This window comes from Takifugu rubripes, chromosome 9 (assembly GCF_901000725.2).
Source record: "Takifugu rubripes chromosome 9, fTakRub1.2, whole genome shotgun sequence".
Taxonomy (NCBI): domain Eukaryota; kingdom Metazoa; phylum Chordata; class Actinopteri; order Tetraodontiformes; family Tetraodontidae; genus Takifugu; species Takifugu rubripes.
Genome location: NC_042293.1, coordinates 7,641,916 through 7,663,011, shown reverse-complemented (window position 1 = coordinate 7,663,011; position 21,096 = coordinate 7,641,916).

Below are 21,096 nucleotides of genomic sequence, written 5' to 3'. Positions count from 1 at the left end.
ATGTGGTCACAGATTTTCTTTAGCTGTGACCTTGAATGAGTCACTTAAGAGATTCCTCCTAATTCATTTAAATGGGATCACCCAAAGACAGATCGTAAAGCCAACGGGAGCTTCTACACTTTGTCGATTTCATCGTGAAACATTTTCCTTCTCGCCCCCTTTCATCCACCAAATTTAACAAATGCTTGAGAAGAATGAAATACATCATCTGTCCTCCAAATTTGAAGGTCAGCCAACTAAATTTTGATGTTATTGCGCAAACCGAGGCCCCGGCGGCGGGAAAACACCCACTCTCGAGAGCCTTCCTGGATGTCTGGAAACTCTCATTTGGAGTTGACAGTGTGCTGCAGGGAGCAGACGGGCATCACTCAGGGATGGCTCTCTGACTAGCTCTCATTTTCTGTATTTTCTCTGAACACACACACACACACACACAAACCTGCATAAACCCAGCTGCCCCCCCCCACCGCTCACAACAACACAGCATGTTGGCAGGCTCACAGCTGAGAGGCACCACCGGCATTGTTGTGCTAAGTGATGTAGAGTCGCTGCGGTGACCGTAAGGTCTAATGTCAATGTGTGTTGTGTAGCCTTGATTTAAAGAATGCAGTCTTGGCTGTATCAGCACAGAAAGTGCCAGAAAATAAAATAAAACGGGCTTTTGTTTGGAGGCAAAGTAAACAACCAAACAGGAGAGCAATAAGCCGCAAGGCTAAACTTTCAGGTTCATGATGGCGATGGGTTCGAGGGACTGGTTTGGTAAATTTTGCGCCAACCCTTTCGACATTTCAGCGACAATGCCCTCTGGTCCTGAGCATCCGCAGAGTAATTAATAGTCTACTAAGAGGGATTATGTTGACAGGAACATGCCTTTGTTTTGTTGACCTTAGAGAGGTTGACTAATCTCTGTAACTGAGGGCACGTAAACACGGCTGCTCGTCTGCTCCAATGTCAATTTGCTCATGTTTGTTGATGAATTCCTCAAGTGTTGGAATCCAAAATGACAGTGTTTTGACTGTTTATCCGTAGGCTTTTTGGGGGGGGGGTAGGGTTTGTCACCCCAAGACAACGTTTTAAGTGAAATCCTTCAGATCGGGCCGCCTTGCTTATAATTAATGTATTCAAAACAAGGGAAGAAAAATCACATCGTGTGAAAGTCATGTAATATTAAAATCATGATTTCAGCCTTTTCTTTTCTGTAGCTCTCTGTGCAGTATCAAGGGAGACTATGCTAAATATTCATACTTTAATAGTATTTCTGCATTTTGCAATAGGATGATGGATTTGCCTGTCTATGCCCCCCTTGAAAACCCAGTTTCATACATATTTAATAGGGTCCTATAAACAATTTTTACATGTTGTCATCTTCAATGATGCATGCCATCAAACTCATAGAAAAAGTGTTCTTTTCCACCTGTATTGTTGCATCATGGGTCAGCATTTATTATCAGAAGTTTCCAACCCCGTCTCAGATGAATTGTCGTGGTCTCAGAGACCACATAATGCAGCATGTTTGTATGATGTATTAATAAATAAAGACATGGATTTTGAATTACACGCTCGTATCTTTAAAAAGGAAAAAAACAGAGAAGATGTGTCTAGAGCTAAGCTAAGTGGAATGCATCAATCACAACATCCCCGAGGCTGCCTCAGTACAAAGCAAATGTTCCTGTTCACTGACAGCGATAGAAAATTAATGTAGATAAGACACACATTATGGAAATAAATCAAACAAACGAACACTTTGTTTGGACAACCCCTAATACATTCTGCTATATCTAGGTGACCCACACCAACGTCTTTTAATGTACATACAGTATATCATTGAGAAGGACACCGCGTCAGCTCCCTGAGAGTGACTGCGAAGTCTCTTTACCACCCTCTGGTGGCGGGGTAGAGTATTGGTTTAATCGGTATTCGCTTTTGGTTGAATTTCTCAACCAAAGGTCAGAAAGAAGTGAATGTAAGAAGGACACGAACTATTTTTTAAAAATGGCAACCTTAAACTATAATAAAAACAATGTGATTGACAGCTCAATGAGCAACACAGCCACATTTTTGGTGCTGTTCTGAAGAAAGCAATGATGAAAATTGCGATTTTGACCAGGAGGCACTAATGTAAATCATAGTCATACATATGGATTTGTTTTATGAAATGGCACCAAAACAAATTACCCTGAGTGGCCGCGCTTTTGTGCACCCTTATGAGTTTATGCAAGGATATCATTTGGGTGCAATCAGCTTGCAACAGTTCATTTCATCTTAACAGACTGTGGAAGTCCCTGAAGGGAAACAACTTGGTAAAAAAAAAAAAAATGTGGCGACTGACTCCATTATGTAATGACAGTCACCAGTCATGTCGTGTCATCACCGAGTCTCATCTCTCTGGAACTGTCTTACATACATTTTTGCCAAAAGATAGATTCCAGCTTAGCTGAGCGGAATGTGAAAGCAGAATAATGTCGAGGTTTAGTGTCAGGTTCTGTCAGGAGCCATGACCGCTTGATTAAAACTCAATCTTAGCATGAATTCAAGAGCTAAGGCTGGACGCAGCTGGTCATGTGCGTGTATGCATGCACTTCTCGACCATGATGGATGTGATTTATGTCTTTAATATTCATTAATCTTTATTGTGTTTGCATTTATGGCGCACGTGTCGCTTCTCCTGTTTCTGCTGTCCCTTTCCCCCGTGCCTCTTCTCTTCCTCCTTTACCCAGCTAAGCCCCCCAACAGGAGCTTGACTCAGCTCAAGGTTGATTGTCTGAGGGTTTGACTCTTGGTTTCTGCGAAGCGCCAAAAGACAACTTGATTTGCGACACATACATAAAGTTGAGTTATCCAGACATACGGAAATGGAAACTGTTAGACCTTTTAATGAGATGTAAAGTATTACTATCGACTGGCCTTGGCAGTCACATGTGCAGCCCCATAATCAGCTCAAACAGCTCAGGTGGGAGCGTTTCAATCCAAAGGTTCCTTGTTCGATCGTGGGTTCAGCACGAAGGAAACCCATTTCAGGTGACTGTCGATGTTTTATTTGATCAAGTAAGTAAATGCGCACGGAATTACAAAGAAAGAGAGATCCGAGTGAGTAAACAAACATCTTCACGTGCACCAGAGAGCTCTCTACTTTGTTTAAGGACACGTCGGAGCCAATCGAAAAACGTCCCTATTTCAGCGCACATTATCGGCCATTACAAAAACACATACCCACACACCATCTGGTAATGAAGAATACACTGTTTGGTCCGATTGTGTGTCTTTAGCCCTGGGCTTTCAAACATGTCATTAAAGAAATTTCTCCTTCATTTGGATGAGACAATTGAAACAAGCTAAACATTTAAATGGGATCACCAATTTTCCAAGTGATTTAATGAAGTCTGAACCTTCATCCTCATCGGTACTGGCATTCAAACTGCAGTCTCCTCTTCCTTACGCAGGTCTGAGCGAATGGAAAAGCAGACACATGCAGCTGTAGTTACAATGTTGTTTAGTTGCAGCATCACGGCCTTTTCCAAAGATGACGTCCCCACTTTATCTTCTTCAAAAAACACTTTGCTTCCATTCACTTGTGCAACACTGATTTACTGTGACGCGTTCATCGATTCACCGGCAACCTGACAGTTAACCGCTGCGGCAGTGGACAGAGATGACTTACCAAACAGCCCCAGAGCTCCATCTTTACAGTGCCGTGCTGCAGATGCAACGGCGTTGTGCTAATAACTATCCTGGTCAGCTCCCACCATGTAACTGCAGACAAACTGAAGATCCGGTTCAGACTGACCTGTGATCGATGATGCAAACCTCAGTCCTTTATTAAACAACATGCATCCATGTTGTCATGCTCCTGTGTTATTGATGCTGTGTGTGTCCTCTAGGGGGCGGTAATGACCTGTTTCCTGGCTCGTGCTCTGCAGCTGATCAGCATGATTGGAGGTGTTTTTAAGCAGTAAACACCAGCCGATCAGTGTTTAATTATTTTGTCCTTGTCAATGGTAACTGAGCATTCTCTGACTTTGTAACTCCACTAGTGTGTTTTAAATTAACTCGTGTTTTTTTCTCTTTCTGAGGTTTCCACATCACCCCCGTCGAAGACCATTATTCCTTTTAGGTTTCCCACACGATACACTATGGCATGTTCCTGTCACTGTTATAAGTTTTTGTATATATTGTACATAAATCTTTCACTTTAATTTTTGTCTCCTGTCTACGTTCTGGGGTTCCATCCTTGTGTGTCTATGTAGTGCAACGCAATATTCCAAACTTTTCATTGCACACTGATCTCGGCTAATTTTACATTTGTCGAGTAAAGAGGTGTAATACTGTAATTCGGCAGGGCCGATTTTCCAAAATCAAACCTTCTATACTTCTTAAAACATCTGCTCTGCAGCTCTGCAACTCGCTGCTGCCAGATCATTAATGAGAACTACTGTAAATGGACCAGGACTCAGAAGATGAGGACCATACTTGCGCGTGTGCGTCTGCGATCAGGTAATCAAGTTCAAGTTCCATTAACAAAGCCCTGTCTTCAGCACAACGTCTGCCCCATTAAAAGATTTAGTAACTGCTCCAGCCTCCTCCATCCACTCCCACGCGAAAACATGATGTTGCCTAATTCATTTACCCATCTTTCCTTTGCGCATCAACAGCATAATTGCGGCACTAATTGACGCGCAAAAGCAGCAAATTGGGAAGGGGAATAGCATTAGCGAACCAGCGATGTTTGCTGCTCCTCCTGACCTAACCACAATTTCACAGTTAGTACGTGCACGGATCCCCACATGACCACGGGTGGAAACCGAGCGTGACCAGAGACCACTGCACGTGTTGGGCTCAGCTTTCTGGTGTGTCTCTCTTCACATACCTGCTTCGACCAGTTAGCAGCCACACTCCAGAGGCTTAAAGGTTGTCCACGGGGATTTCTCGTCCCTGTGCAGCCATCTCCACAAACCTACAGCAGAGGGTCACGTGGTTCCGGTCATGTGATTAAAAACAAGTAAGTTGAAAGAAATGATTGAGGGTGAAATGTGATTTAAAGGGTTCTCTAAATTTCATATAGCCATGTGACTGAATTGCGCAATGTCATTAATAAACAAATCATTAGGTGGACGGACCGATGAGTGAGTGAGGGTCTTTAAAAAATGCCAGTCAGCAACTGGAAGAAGAAGTAATGTCAGTAATATCCACATTGAAGTTCTTAGTTTATGAAAAAATAAACAAAAACGTCTCATTGGGGCTTCAAATGTCTTTGCCAAATGACATGTACCAAATTGTAAATGCACATCCAAGGAAAACCCATCAGGCATTGTGAAGTCACCTCGCAAAGCTTTTAGCCAACACAACCAGCTACTTTCCACGCTCCCACCCATGCGCCACTGGTCTTTAGTTACAGCTAAGCACTTTTTGTTCGTGACATTAAATCTGAATGAGACTCATTTGCAGTTCAGGAGTGCTGATCACAGACACTGAAGGGAAGACGACTGCAGAGGCATATGGGAAGATAAGAAAAATGCACAAGATAAACAGCTTTGGCTGATTTGTCTCTTTTTCAGTCCTGCTAAAATGATTGCACCAAAACTCCCAGTTGTGTTTGATCAGATATGCCTCGAATCCTGCCCTGTTTTTGTTTTTTCTGCTCGCAGGTATAGTTTTCTGTTCCTCTAACCCAGTTAATGGTATCCACTTTGCATGTAATGAGGCAACAGCCCCAACTTCACGTTGCCTGGCATACGTATCGTCCTCAGAGGAGGATGCAAGGGCAGGGATTAAATTGCATTAGCCATGTAATTATTTCACTCCAAATGGATCATGACCAAAATGAGCGTCTTGGGCTGCGTGTAGTACTGCCTGCTGTGATGATCCCTGTGTTTTACACACCCCCCAAACTGCAGGTTCATATCTCCTGTGGACATTTTCCTGTGTTCAGGCCACTGCCCGTGTGTGTCCATCTATAGTATTCAGCCTGCTTTTACCTCACTACAGCGAAAATAAATGCCATTTCATGCATGCACGCACTCCACAACCCATTCCACACTATGCAACACAAGCGGACACTGTAAGCAGTGATTAATGGCCATGGCGAGGAAGGTGCATTCACGGGAAAAGACATGCACACTCTGTGCAGGCAAAACGTTGTTGTTGTTGTTTTTTCTTACTGTGTTTTGGGGGATTTGAAGTGTCTGGCAGCAGCGCCGTATTCTTACTCACCCAACCTTGAAGAAATGGCACAGTGCAGCATGATTACGCCTCACACATTTTAACAAACTGTCAGCAAAACAACAAGCAGAGGCTGTGCGTCGCTTCAGGGGGAAACATGCACGCTAAGATTTTGTTTCCTTTGAAAATCCGCCGGAGAACTTTGCTAACTCACCCTCCGAGTGCCACTGACGCCGTGTCCATCAGGGCGGCGGCAGGCTGGAGTTCGCTGCAGTGACACGGCCGGCGTGGATGTGAGGCGGTTAGTCAGCTATCGCTCACACATGACAAAACCAATTAGGCTCACTGGGAGGAATTTGGTTTGTGTTGGTAATTGCATATGCTTGACAAGCATAACTGCTCATGCATGGGGCTCTGTGGGACTGCGTTTGTGCAGACTCAGCTTTATGGCCGCTGAACTCCCAGAAGAAAGGTTGAAAAGCCGAATTTGAATACATCACTGATTCATTTATAGTCAGGTGTGTCACTCTAGAGATAAATCTAATCACCTCACGACCACGACCGCATTATTTTAGGTCGCGTATACAATAGTTACACTATATCAGCTGTTTTACATGGCTCAGAAAATGTCAGGTAGGTTTTTCCTGATTGTTTTTTTAATGCTTACATGCTGTTCTTTAGTGTAAAATGTATGTGAGCCAAGTAGAAAGAGTTTGTTGAAAGCTGAATTTAATTTCCTTGTTATACAAGAACGCAAGATGTTAACGTGACCTTTTTCAGTGACAATAGGGAGCTTTACTGAAACGACACAGATTTCTATACATATTCCCCCATCTGTCACATTTAAACCATCTGTCCTCTGAGATGTTCTGGTGGTTGACAGAATGAGACGCTGGTTTTAGCAGAGCCTGTAGGCGGTGTTGCTCTGGACTTTTGTGTGAGGTCCGTATGAACTGTGGTTCCATGCAGAGTCGAACAGCCTGACTGCTTATTGTTAAGGTTTAATTAAATTCATTGACTACCCCTGTAATTAAATCCTGCTTTCCGTGCGGTTTCCAGACACGGAGGGAATAAGTCACACGTTATACCTTAGCCGCACCAAACTGTAGACAGACAAAGTTATTGACAAGCTGGTGGAGATGGTGGCTAGACAGACGGATATTTCCCTGGAGAAATGGTTGAGTTAGAAACGGAGCTTCAAGGAGGGTAAATATTGGACTTAGATTTAATACCAAATGAATGCTGATGCGCCTCCATGTCTGCTGTTTGCATAAATAGCCCATGGTGCTGGCACGTGGTCATTTAAAGGTGATTTTCTTGGACAGGAGCTATATCAGATATCTAATTCTATGGTATTATTCATACATTATATTAGAGCCACAACATGTACCCGACTACAAAATTTAACAGAGAAGAACTAAGTGATGCAGCAGTTTTGTAACCCTTGGACTTTCAATTAAAAACATCAGAAGCATCAAACGCTATTTGAAAGAACTCCCAATTTTCCTTGGCTTTCAACAACCATTTTGCAGTGATTTTTCCTCTCAGATTTTAAGGAAATACAGAGGAAACCCTCCCCGCCTGATTTTCACCCTTATCCTTATTAATATCTAATTGGGCCTTCCTTGGCTGAGTGTATAGAGACCTTCATTTGTTTGCCTGGAGAGGGTGGCCATCCATGACAGTCAGGCGCATCCAGCAGTCTTCAGCCTGCTGCGGCATTAACATGATCAGGGATCAGGTGCCTATAAGTAACGCTGGACTCAAAGGAGGGAGGGGTTCAGATGGGAGATGATATGCATCCACATAATTCCAGCCGTGGCAACAACAAAGGCTGGGTGTGTTTAGAAACACATGCTGGAAACACCTTGTTCCAGAATTTCTAAAGGTCAGGCTGGTTTTCAGTGCGTGTGTGTGTGCGTACGTGCATGCATGCCTGCGCGTGTGTGTGTGCGTGTACTGACAGCAGCAGGCGTTTGAAGCTGATTCACACTGTCACGATAGAAAGGCAGAAAGGGACAGTCAGGCCAGATAGGGCAGAATAGACAGCTGTATCATGGAGTCCCCCTAGTGGCCAGGTAAGGAACATTTTTCCTTTTTTTCCCTAGGTTTGACCTACCAAAATCTCTCTTCCAATCCCATTCCCCTGTTTTTATATTACTTACACCCAAGAGCTGTAGGAGAAGTCATTGGTGAAGTCTGTGCACGGTGTTAAACTGCCTACATATGATCTCCAACGGCCCGCAGCTTTAATTTTGCAGTGGGCTCATCACCCTGCATCAGCACTCGGTATTACCTTGAGCATGTCACTAGAAAGGCACGATCAAAACAAGGCTATGACTTCAGAATCCTACCTGTCAAAATTTAAATGGACCCCTTTGGGAGCGCTGTCATTCATCTCTGCTCAGTCAATAGCCGGCAGCTCCGTCTCTGCATTGATTATCAACTTCAGGGGAGGCAGAGGGATGGCACACCGGCCTTTTGTTCCCTCCATTGAAGTAGGACTGCCAACTAAATAACGCGCCACAATTAAAATCTCAATACGTCAGCTGGAGTTTTCTCCAGCTGTTAGAGTACTCCATGAAAAGAGGACAGAAATTTTCCTTACGCCGCAGATGCAGGCAGGCTGTAAAGAGATGGTTCTCCATCGGACACGCTGCAAACATCAAACAGGGTGAGTTAATGGTTATAGGCTAAAGGCAGCACGGTGGCAAAGGCCAACGAAAAGGTCAGAGGTCTGGTTGCACTTTCACCCCACCGATGATTGCTCATCATGATGAATTAAGTCTCCCGGACAAGGCAGAATAGGCGAGCGGACGAGGGAAGAGCCTGGAGACGTGAACTTCAGCTTGCTCTGTCAGCTTCCGTATCCTCCTGTGGAATGAATAAGTTAGCAAGCTGTCATAACATTATTGAGTCCGGAGAGATTTGGATTCAGGAGGCATTTCCCCTGCTCTGCCTTGCTTCTGCGGCTCAACACAAACTGTTTTTATCGCAGTCGCGTCTCGGAACCACGGAACATCTACACCCGCTGAATTCAAACATCGGATGCCACCGCGGAAAGATAAAATGAAGACATGAATGAGGTCAGGTGTCGCTGTGGATTCATAGAGCAAGGCATCTTACCTGTGTTTAATATGATAAGTATAGAGAAATGGGGACTTTAATGGATAGAAACAGCAAGTATTCCAGACACTGCATGAAGCCTAATGAGAGATAGAATCCAGAGAAACAAAGCCTTCTTCCTCTCAATGGCAGCACCTTCCTGTTTCATAGAGCTCCGCTGCCCTCTAAAAGGTCTGAGAGGTACTGCAGCACAGGCTCTGGCTCATCGGGGCTCTAAGACTCACTTCCCTTTTTTGCTCTAAAACTCTCACTGTAACATTGGCTTTCTCGTCTTATATGCTCGTGTTTTTAATTCCTCTAACTCCACGATGACAAAATGGGGAAGGTTTGCGGTGCACACCTCTATAAAAGGAGCGAGGGGAAGCCAAGGAACGCACAAACCTGAATTGATCTCTTCAATCAGGGTGATGAATGAGGAGTGCCAGGCATCCTTTCTGCAGTGCCAGATCTTGCTCTGCAGTTTTGTTCATTCCATTGTGCTTAGGGGGGAGGGATGGGGGTTTTGTAGTCGATATGCCTTGAGCAATTAAGCCAGCTTGTGCTGTTATTACACAGGTTACGCAGCTTTTTGCAGATTTGTTGCTCCAGCGTCTGTTGTCAGCCCACAAAAGACAGAATGAGGGATGCAAACCTGCTTGAAGAAAAGGTTTTTCCCACACGTCACGGATAGATCTGTGATCCCACGTCCTTGTACATCCTTTAACTGGTTTATTATGCAGCATAAATCCAAGAACAGGGGGGTAGGCGTGCGTATTGTCACTGAAGATGCCTTTAACAAATGACTGGCCTACACACGATCATAAAATACAAAGAACGCCTGCAACTTTCTTGGAAACACGCAAGGAGGTCCATTGGAAACAGGAAGGCTGCTCACGTGCGAGGTACATTAAATCTCCCCTGGGTCATAAACTGGGATGAGATCTTAGGCCGAGCCGAAGATTCTGCGATGTTCATCAGATGGCGACCCAGTTTATCACATTCATAATTGCTCCATAACACTAAATTATTCCCGACACCTGCAGGGAGAAATCCACCATATCAAAACCAGATTCCTTAGGCACACCAACAACCAGCGTTTTTGGTCCAGGTTTACTAAAAATACATCTGTAATCAGGGAACCAGCAGAGCTTTGCCTCTTGTTTATTAACTCATTACGAAAACACCCCAAAATGGAGGCGACATCTAAAACGGAGCTAAACTGGAAGCTAAATAACTTCAAATGTGTCACTTGAAATGCCTGAAGGACTGGCCAAGATTATTGTGCTGTGTTATCAGTTCTAAAACGCTTCTTGTGTCACGGATACATAATTAATGCAAATTAAGAACATAGAAAGATTACATTTAATTATTGATATACCAAAGAAACAGAAAGTCTATTTAGATGTTTCCCGGCATTGTACTGCATTCTCCAACTCGGTGACAAATATGTAAACGACCTTTTCCACTGCAGAGACAGATTAGCGTGAGCCTAGTGAAAATATAATCTCATTAAACGCAAGCAAAGGGATTCGAGTGTGTTGTGAAGTGGCGCTGGATGATCTCCTCGGTCGGTATATTTGATAGAAAGGTTTACGTGCATATGAGCGATTGATTTTGTGATTCCGACGGAGCAAAAGCAATCGAAGGGTGTCCTTTTACCTTGTCAGATGTCACGTAAACAGAGTGCCTTATTTTTTCCACAACACGGTTTGTCTTTCCTTCTCAGGGGCTAATGTCACAGGGAATGATCCTTTAACGTTGATCAATTGTGCCACCTGACACCATCATGAGAACAATTAACTCCTGTTCCAATCCTGGAAGGAGACCTGAGGGGAAGGCTTGTTGTGCAGACAGATTGGCACGCAGGCCGGCCTTCAGCACAAAGCCCGCCGGTCTCCAGCCTCAGCCCTCGTCCTGCAGGCCTGTGTGCAGCGTGTCTGGCAGCGTTATCGGTTGTGCTCCAGATTTCTATCCACCCACCAACAGTGGCTTTTAAACTTCTCTGGGAGCTCTTTTGTTTTGTGACCCACAATATTGTAATGGGCCATTGTGCAGCTTTATTGAACAAAATCCATCCCCCTTTCAACCTGTTATAGAGCTTTATTCAGCTCACTGCACACCGCAAAGACCATGCCGGGGTGGGGTATTGGGAAGGGGTGGGTGGTGGGGGTGGGTTGTTTGGGGGGACTGCTGCTTTGTTACGTAGCACGGTCAAATTTTGATATAGGCTTAAGCAGAATAATTTCCTGACCCAGTTTAATCTCCCCATGAGTCATCATCGGGTTTCTACCCAAAAGCTCTCCAGCATGTTAAATTTGCATGCGGATTGTGATTGCAGCCAGTTGTCTGTCTAACGTTAACTCCTTTTACCGAACAGGTAAAAGGCACTCAACAGTACCGACATTATAGGGCCCAAATGTTCCTCAGGATTGTGTTAAAAGGGAAGAGAACTTTAGCAGGGGAGGGTAAAAAAAAAGAATCCTGTCCTCTTGTATAAGATGATGAAGTGCCACATCTCCGCAAATGCGTCCCATCTTCCACACCCCATTATTTCCTGATGCTTTGTTCTGTGGGAGCTTGTATGTACACGTCTCCCCTCTGCCTGGCTTCCTCCTATAATCATCTTACGCTCTCTAGCTCTCTGTTTTGCACATGCCAGTGTGGGGTGTGGAATACAGAAGAAGGCCAAGTGATGGAGAGACAAAACGGGCGAGAGGATGAGCTTACTCGTGCGAGCCATCTCTGCCAAGACAAAACAAACCAAGAGAGCGAAAATCATCTTATCAGGCCGATAGCAGACAAATAAAAGGAGACTGTCAAGAAATGATCCTGTTGGTATTCAAGGCACGAGTCACTGGGTCTTGTCACAATAAAACAGAGGGGATGCTAGCAGAGGCTCAGAGATAGCAAGAGAGGAAAGAAGGAAAGAGGGAGAGATCTGTTGATCAGTTTAGCCCGGTTGTTTCCCACCACTGCGGGTGCATCTCTTCTGGAATGGCTTTATTTGAAACCAGCTTTATAGAGACACTGCAGTGCACGGTGAGCCCAGACATTCCTGCCAGAGCCAGGAAGAGAAGCCTTCACGGATGAATTGTGATTGCTTACATACGCAGCTACACAACCGACATTAATCACAGGAAGCGGTCAGGTGCAGCTCTGTTGGCGTGACAAAGGGCAGCGGCACAGGGAGCGCAGGGTGACACAAAGAGTAGACGGGGCAGCGGAGGGCAAAATAATACAGATGAAATGAAAGTTTATTTGGGAGAGACTGCAAGGGAGGGCTCGGAGAGCGACGGCTGAAATTTTAATGCAAAGCACGGCTCTGCTGCAACCTGTCTGAGACAGCAGGGGCTCTCTCGAGTGGCAATGGCAGGGGCCGTCTGCGAACCTGCCCGTGGATCCTCATAAATCCTGCACCTGCTCATGACTGTATCCTGGTGTCCCGCCGCTTTATAAGCACATTACATGCAGCTCAGCGCATGTTGAATATATGCGCCATTATGGAGCATAATTCATCAGAGGTCTTAGGGTATTGATTATATGTTTGGTGATAAGGTAGTGGAACATGCTTATTGAATATGGATAAAACGTACATCTGCATTCATTTGACCACCCGTTCAATTACCGGTGGCGGTGGCAACAATCGCGGAGGTGCCAACAAGTTTAAGAGAGCAGATCTTGCCAGAACTGTAGATGGATGAAAGGGGAAGTAAGTAGATCTGTCACGTGGGGGAACTCTTAGAGACGGGAGATGTGTGCGCTCTGTTGCTTTTCTTTGTTTGATCTACAGGCTTTCTGTCGCTGAACGACTTTCACGGCAAAAGTAATTTGTAATTAATGGTGGGTTTGTATCTCATCTATATCTCTGAACCTTGACAAGACCGATCGATGGCTCTGCCGGTGGCCGGTTCTGCAGGCTGCTCTTTCCACCTGCAAACACACACACACACACACACAAACACACACACACTCAGACATATTGGGCGAGTCGGATGGATCCTTACGGGCTTCGATAGGCAGTTGATGATGGTGGCTGAAGGGAAAGTGCTTGAATTCCATGGAGATGAGTGTTTGAGCGGCACTCATGTAAATATACATTTTCAGTGACGTGTCTGTACAGGTGCTGGTGTGCTGCTTTATCTTCAGAGGTTTGAGGTTGAAAAAATACCAGGCGGAGCTGAAGAGAATGAAAAGCAGCATTTGTTTGTTCAACTATTCTCTCTGACATCCAGCTAGAAACAGATTTTTTGTTTGTTATTTGGAACCATAAGTTATTGCCGTTTTTTAATGTAGCCTCTTTTAGCTTCCAGGCTAATGCTGGGAGGGAACATCTAATTGAATTCAATTAGCAGGCTAATATCTTTTAATGTGAGAATGTGACTGACCTACCTTTTCTTTCAAGCGTTCTAATTAAAATGTCATGATATATATCTGGCATAAAAAAAAAAATGTGTTGCCAGCTTAATTCTTGTTTTCGTCCTTGCCATTCAGGCATATTTGCTCCTGCCTCGCTGTGCTTATTGCTTTTTTGCCATTTCAAACTCCCAGCTCGGACGACAGGCTCGCAGGCAGCTCAGGTCTTTATTTGATTTTATGTCTCTTTCAGACAAGTGTCTTTCAATCATCCTTCTTGGGGTCATATCCCTGAGTTGTCCACATAAAGTGCACCACCTCACCAAAATTTATGGTTCAGTAAGAAACAAACCAAAGGGAAAGAAAAAAGCAGGAGTACAAAAATACTGAAAAGGGGTCGAGAGTTAATAACAAACATTGACCACATTTTTCCTGAAAGGTCACTACATAAACAGATGGCGGCCCTGTGTTGTTCTGCTAATGTTCCCTGTCATAATAGCGCCTGATTTTCATCTTCCATTTCCTTCATTTTGGAGAGTCACCCATTAATTTGGCACTGGGAAACTTTCCCCCTCGCCTTGACACCGTATCAATCACATCAGCAGCACGCCACAACAATGCGGGCTGCCCCAGTCTTAATAACAGCTAGCGCAGATAAGATGAAAAATAAAGCAGCGGCCTCGTTCATTTTAATCTCCAACCCGGGATGACACAAACAGGTGCACGGGGACGACACAAACAAATTAGAGGAGAAAGAACCTGTGACAGGACGTGCTATCACCTTGCGTCGGGTCGAGGAGGAGTGGCACTTCATTTGGTCGTGTCAGCACTCCTCTCTTTCACTCTCACTCGCTCCACACAAACACACCCACACACCCACACACACACACACACACACACACTTGATGAGTGCTAAGGAGCCCGGAGAGCAGGGCGAGGTTGCTGTAAAATCAATTTCCTCGTGAGAGAAACTGCTCATAATTCTTGCGAGACAAAGCATCTGGGAGGATCTGGGGACAGATGGGGAGAGAAATGCATGAATATCAGCCACATCCTTGTTCTCCACAGTAGTGTTTTTGCTAACCTCTCTCTCAAAAGTTTCCCCTGATGTATTTCCCCTGTTTTTGAGAGGCTTCACATTAATCATGGATGACAGGCAGCAAGGCTTTCCTATTGACGACAGTGTTTCAAATGTGGAGTGTGCCTACAGGCATAACGTATTGCTCTGGCAATGATGCATGTATCCAGTCTTCCGTTGTTGTATTTGTCTGTAGTATTTACTCGATATCCATCTCAGCTCGGAGAAAACCTTCACTCTGTGCCTCTTTTTGGACCTAGCCCGCCGCAGACAGAGCTCGTCTTCAAACGCTGGATAAAACCAGGCATCGGCTGCGGCGCCAGAAAAAATCCAGCCAAGCAGAAGACAAATCAGGAATGTGACTCCAAACACAGGAATGCTCTCCCCAGATCAGAAGTGCTGGCCGTTTTAAAAAAAAAAAAAAGATAAATACACTTGGCAGAAGCAGGTGAGAAGCAGTGCTGACCTCTGGGCAGTGATATTTCACATCTCTGTATTTATTGAGAAAATTCTTAGATGGTGTTTTTTAGTATTAATGATTATTTTAACTGTGCTGCATCTGATCTGTACAGACAGGTCACTGAATGCAGCATTGATGATGCGTCACCATTTAACTTTTTTTTTAAAAAACAGGAACTAGCAGGGACAAATCAGCACCGTGTCAAAAATAAAGCCTCTCATGTGTATTTCATATAAAGGAAGCAAGGAATGTTTGATCAAAAAGAAGGACGGGTGGTTGATCATCGACTATCTAGCTAAATCACGTCCTCCCCTTCCCTTGCACTCTTCCCCAATCATAATTCCTCACTTTGTTCCTCAACCACTCATGTGTAACTGTGTGAGAAGCACAACGGCCATTACCAGAAATAAAATGCTCAGCCAAGAGTTTGGCAACTGTTTATGTCTTTCAAAGTTGAACTCATTATATTCAACCGAGGCCCTTGTTTAACAGTTCTTAAGCTTATACCAGAAAGAATAATGTCACTGCTTTTTTTTGTGATTTTGCTGGCTATATAGTCAGAAAAAAGTGGTTTTGACCACTGATGTCATGGCAACCAGACATCTTCTAGTTCACAATAACGTGAGCAAAGAAGGAAGTGACTCAAGAAAGACATTTATATCACACAGCATTCTGGTTAGAAGCTGTTTTGGTTCAGGTTTTGTGTCAAAACTTGTGTCACAATTCATAATTCTTAACCAGCCAATCACTCTGCAGTCGGTCTATCCAGCTCTTGTAGTGGGGTGAAATCAGTGCCAAACAGTACCGCCAGATTGGGACAGCAGCTGATACAAAGTGAGCTCCAAACTCAGGTGCTGCCCTCCATTTTGCCCTGATCCTCTTAGCAGCTCAGAAGTGGAACCATCATAAGAACCTCCAGCCTAGTTCTGAGCAGAGCTCACTCTTCAGGCACGGATTAACCCTCGATCCGACAGAAGTTTCATGGCAGGATCGACAAGGTTATCGAGGAGAAGCTGAAGAACAGCACCAGAATCGGGACAAGCCAAGTGGATCGAGGAAAGACAGATCTAATCAGTTAATCAGCAACACCAAAGATAAGAGCTGACGCGGTAAAATTCGGACCGGTGTGAACAGAATTTTATTCCAAATGCCAAATTAGTTGCTGTCAAATTAGTCTTTTGTTCTGATTTCAATTTTGTTTTTATTGGCTGGACTTCAGAATTAGCCACACAGGTGGCTAATTCCTACTTTTCAATAACCGTATTAAAAAAAATAACGCACTCAAACCAATATATATATATATAGGACATATATATCATGTCCTACAAAAGATTGATTTTTTTTTTTAAGCGTGTGATTAATTTTTGGCCTCTGCGCTTGCAAAGGTCTCCTAGATAAATAGGTAAAGAACCCTTGAACACGGCCAGGCGAGGGGGAGAACAGAGACCGCTCCTCTATTAGATCAAAACACCTCTCTGGGCATCAGTGGCACCTGCAGCAGCCGCAGTGTGCGCCATGATAAAGATTCCCCCCCTTCCTGCTGTCTTCCTCTCAATTTTAATTACAAATATTTATAAGCAGCTTAACTGTATGGACAGGGTTTGTTTTTTTTTTTAAAAAATCTTATTTCTTTAGGTGCAAGGGTGTGGGGGCGCGTGGGAATCAAGGCAGCTGTTGGAGACGATAAGATTATTTACCATTTTTCCTGTGTCGTGAAATATTTGTTTATTTCAACTTAATTATTCATACCCCCGCACCATCATCTGCTCCACTCATCTCCTCCTCCTGTGTGTTTTAATGTCGTTAATATGGATAACATTTTTTTAAAGTAAATATATAAATTAGTCAGGAAAATTCTCAGCGACGAGCCAGAGGGTAAACTTCTTTCCTTGGAAATCTGACGCTTGTCTTGCGAGTCGGAGACTGAGAGGTGGCTTTGCAAGTGGATTCCTTGGGGACGTTAAACTCCTGGCTTATCTACAAGTGTTTCATCTGGTTTTACATTAATAATAAGAGTAGAGTTTAAAAAGTTATACTGCCGGTTTGATGGCAGGTTTGCCTAATGTCAACACCGGTTTGAAGAACGGGAGGAAAAGTCGAACACATTTGACTCACGTGTCACTGTTCTAACCTTCACAGCCTATTAGACTGTAATCCTGCAGAAATGTGGCAGTCACCTTGTAGAGGGGCATGTGTGTTTGTGTGTGTGTGTGTGTGTGTGTGTGTGTGTGTGTGTGTGTGGAGGGGGGCTTCTCAGTCCATCGATACAATTTTTAAAAAAAAACATGTTTTCCTGTCAAACGGACCAAAAGGGTTCTTTTGTTGTTTGGATCTCTTTGGCAAAGTTTCTAGGACGCGGTCAGAGGGTCAATAACCCGCCCCCACTGGTCCCCTTTATTTCTTTTTTTTTTCAAATTTTAATCAGTTCATAGATGTCAGTAAGAATATGGCAGCAGAGCCATCAGCTAATGATAATCATAATGAAGAGTCTGCCCGGCCAATTCAAATAGTGGCAGGAAAGCCAATTGTAGTGCTGAGTGGTGACATGGGAAACTCTTGGCCCCGTCTTTGGTGCCCGGAAGGGTCTTGCCGAAGGGTTTGCTTTGTTTTCAAATGGCGAGGTGGAGAGTAATCACATTTAGGCTCATTAGTAGTTCCCCCCTGACTCTGCATGGTCATCACGGTAATGTATGTGGCCCTTCCTGTTTGGACAAAAATGGATTTGTGCTGCATTAGCTGATGAGACAGGTGGAATTTCATTATGTCCCCCAGTGTGATCTTAATGCCAGTGACTCAGGGATAGATCAGGCTCGTGGACGGCCTCAGACACATTACCGTCACTTTCTTCTTCTCTGCGACGACAAGAGTCGGGCTTTGTTTCACAGCGTCTAAAAAAAATCCTTCAGTAATTCTATACTCTCAATTCTGACTACATTTTGTGCCAGAAACAACTAAACAAGCAATTAAAACGCCAACGGAATCCTCGCAATTCCGCATAGAGCTGAAGGTTTGAATAAGTGCCGTAAAATGAGGTGGGGGCAGCCTCTTTGGAATTCAATGAAAACGATGAAATCGTATGTTTCATCGACTTGTGATTACCGTCGCAGCCTCGCAAGGAAATCAGATCAGGGCTGGCACTTCTGCGGGCGCACTCGCCACCACCCCCACCCCCCCCCAAAAACTGCTATTATGTTCTAGTGCTGCGTGGGAAGCATGTGCAGCAGAGGTCTGCCAACAGCAAAGTCATACATCAACAAAATGAAATAATAAATGTCATAAACACATGCAGCCACGCATTCATATTTCGCTGTCTTGAAATCGGCCCGGGGGGGGGGGGGGGGTTGGTTGGTGGTGGTGGTGTGAGGTGTGGGGGATGGGGGGGGGTTGGACTAATTTTTCTCACAAGTGGAAACTGACACTTCCCTGAAGGGTGCGGCCTGGCATTTATCAAGACACCGAGCGCCGTCTCCGTTGTTGCACCAAGGTGTTCGGGGTAATTTGGGGGGGTTGATCCTTTAACATTATTCAACAACATCGCAATCGGCACCGTGGTGAGGGTCTGTAAACACGTCGGACAATTAACGGGATAAAAAAGTGCATTGAAGATCAACGTTGGCGCAGTTAGCACGCAAAATATGTAATTCACCGAATTTTGGTTTTCAGTCAAGGTGCACACTTTTGTGTTCAGATTGAGTTGAAATACCCCCACCAGAAATACAGTCCAAGCGGTTGTATACCATCCATAGTTTCCCTTAAGGGGAAATGGGTCTGGGGTCTAATGAACAACTCTCCATATAATGAAGTTTAGAGAGACATGGCTGTTCAAACCTGAAGGCACAGGATAAAGTATGTTTCATGATAATAAGGCTTAAATTGACCCAATATATCAATTTTTGATACCCTAACCCTGACATTAGCCATACTCTGAAGTGTTGAGAATGATATTGAAATCCCAGTGCATCCCAGCGGCATGGGGCAGAGACCCCTCAGTCAGGGTTGCCAACTGCCCACCAAGTCCATCATTTTTCACTAATTTTAGAGCCTTCTTATAGGGTCCACCGCGCTCTTCTCCCATTTTATAAAATGTTGTATGGGGAGAATAAAAGAGTCCTGTAATTTGTAATCTACAGTTGTACTACTGTATCTATTTGAAGTATTTTTATTGTATTATATCCTAATGGTGTTAGGGCTACCCTACACTAAATGATTTTCTCTTTGTTTGTGGTTTATGGTTTATACATAGTTTTATATTCAGTGCTTGGCTTGGATTGGTAACAAAGTTGAAAATCAAAGAGCTCAGAAAAGTGCAAAACAACAACAACACCCTTTTCTCCTGGTCTCCTCAGCTTGGAGAATTGTCAGAGACAAAGAAAAGCACACAGTTTTTCTTCTTCTTGGACAATCCTAAATTCACCTGATTTCCACTATTTTTGTTCCAGTTGCCTCCAAATCACCACAATAGTAGAAAAATTACACACAACGAAAGCTCCAAAAATAAGACATTTTTAAACGTGGACCACAACTCTAACGATGATGAAAGTCATGAAGGCCAGAGCACGATGGGAGTGTTCATCTTTTCTTTCACCACATTCACCCCCCCCACCCCCCACCTTACCTTAAGAAACAAGTCCAATATTGTAGAACTACTCTATGAGAAACTATTAGCTGTGAGAGCTCCACCGACACCCTCAGGGGATTACAGTCGGTCCCAAAGCTTTCAGCTACAGGATTTTAGAGCAGAAATGTACCTACCGGGACCCAACCAATGAAAACAGCTACCTGAGAAGAGAAAAAGGTAATTCCAAAAGAAAATGGGACACGTAGCCCTGGGTTCTTTCGGAATGCTGGAAGAGGGGGGAGGGAAGGGAAAAACTTGCAATTCACAAGGAGATACAAATAAAACTGTAACACAAATCCACAGCAGGAATAGAGGCAGCAAAGATTTCACAACTTTAGTACCAGCCGTCGCTCTGGAAATACCTCAGCTATGAATAACCCCCTATTGAACTATGAAAAGTGAATCATTTCCTGTAACTTTTCTTTTGCCGGCAAATATAGTGTGCAGTAACAAGGACAAACACACAAGAGCGGTTTAGACGGCGGCAGTTTCTTAGAGTTGTAAAGCAGATTTACTGCGATATTTTCAGCTTGACCAGGCCTGTAAAACGACTGAGACCTTTGCTGTCGGAGGATATTACAACTTTTGAACTTTTAAAAAACACTTTAAACTGGCACGAATGAACATACACTTTTTTCCAAGGGGTAATGGCAGACAGGAATGGTCTTCTGTAAAAAAAAATTGTGTTTGTTTTTTGCAGCGTTGCGGCTGCTTTGTGGACAAAGGCAGTCATCTGTAATCTGATGGGATTTCTGTGTGGTCAAGCCCCCAAACCTGGTGACAAACTTGTGTTAAAACCACAGCTGTTCCTTGGCCGCCGTGGCACAATCGTGACAGCAGGGCTGCTGACTGCACAGGTCCAAAGATGCTCTACGTGATGGGAGTGCTCAGTTCTGTTGAAAGATTTATCACACCCAAAGTGTTTACAGCATTTGACTCGGAGAGAGACATTTTTCAAGTTATTGTTAGCGTTAGCTAACAAACGTGTCACCGGCTCAGACTGCAAAAGAGGGCTTACAGCAGCCGGCCCAGATCTGTGGAATTACCATGCAACTGTTCGGGGGTGAGTCGAAGGAATGATCTGTCTTTGATTTGTTTTTTCTTTTTATTCTTTTATTTTTATCATGCAAGCTAGCATGAAGACAGCAGTACAACAAAATAGGCCATATAATTTCCTCTCTGGTTAGTGCACCAGGAACAGGACTTTCCCCAGGAGGAAGTGACCAAGTGAGATAGCATGGCTCTGGACTAATCAGCACTATTCAAACAATAAAAACGCATGGGGCCTCCACAGGAATAACAATAGCATAATAACAAAGATGTCAC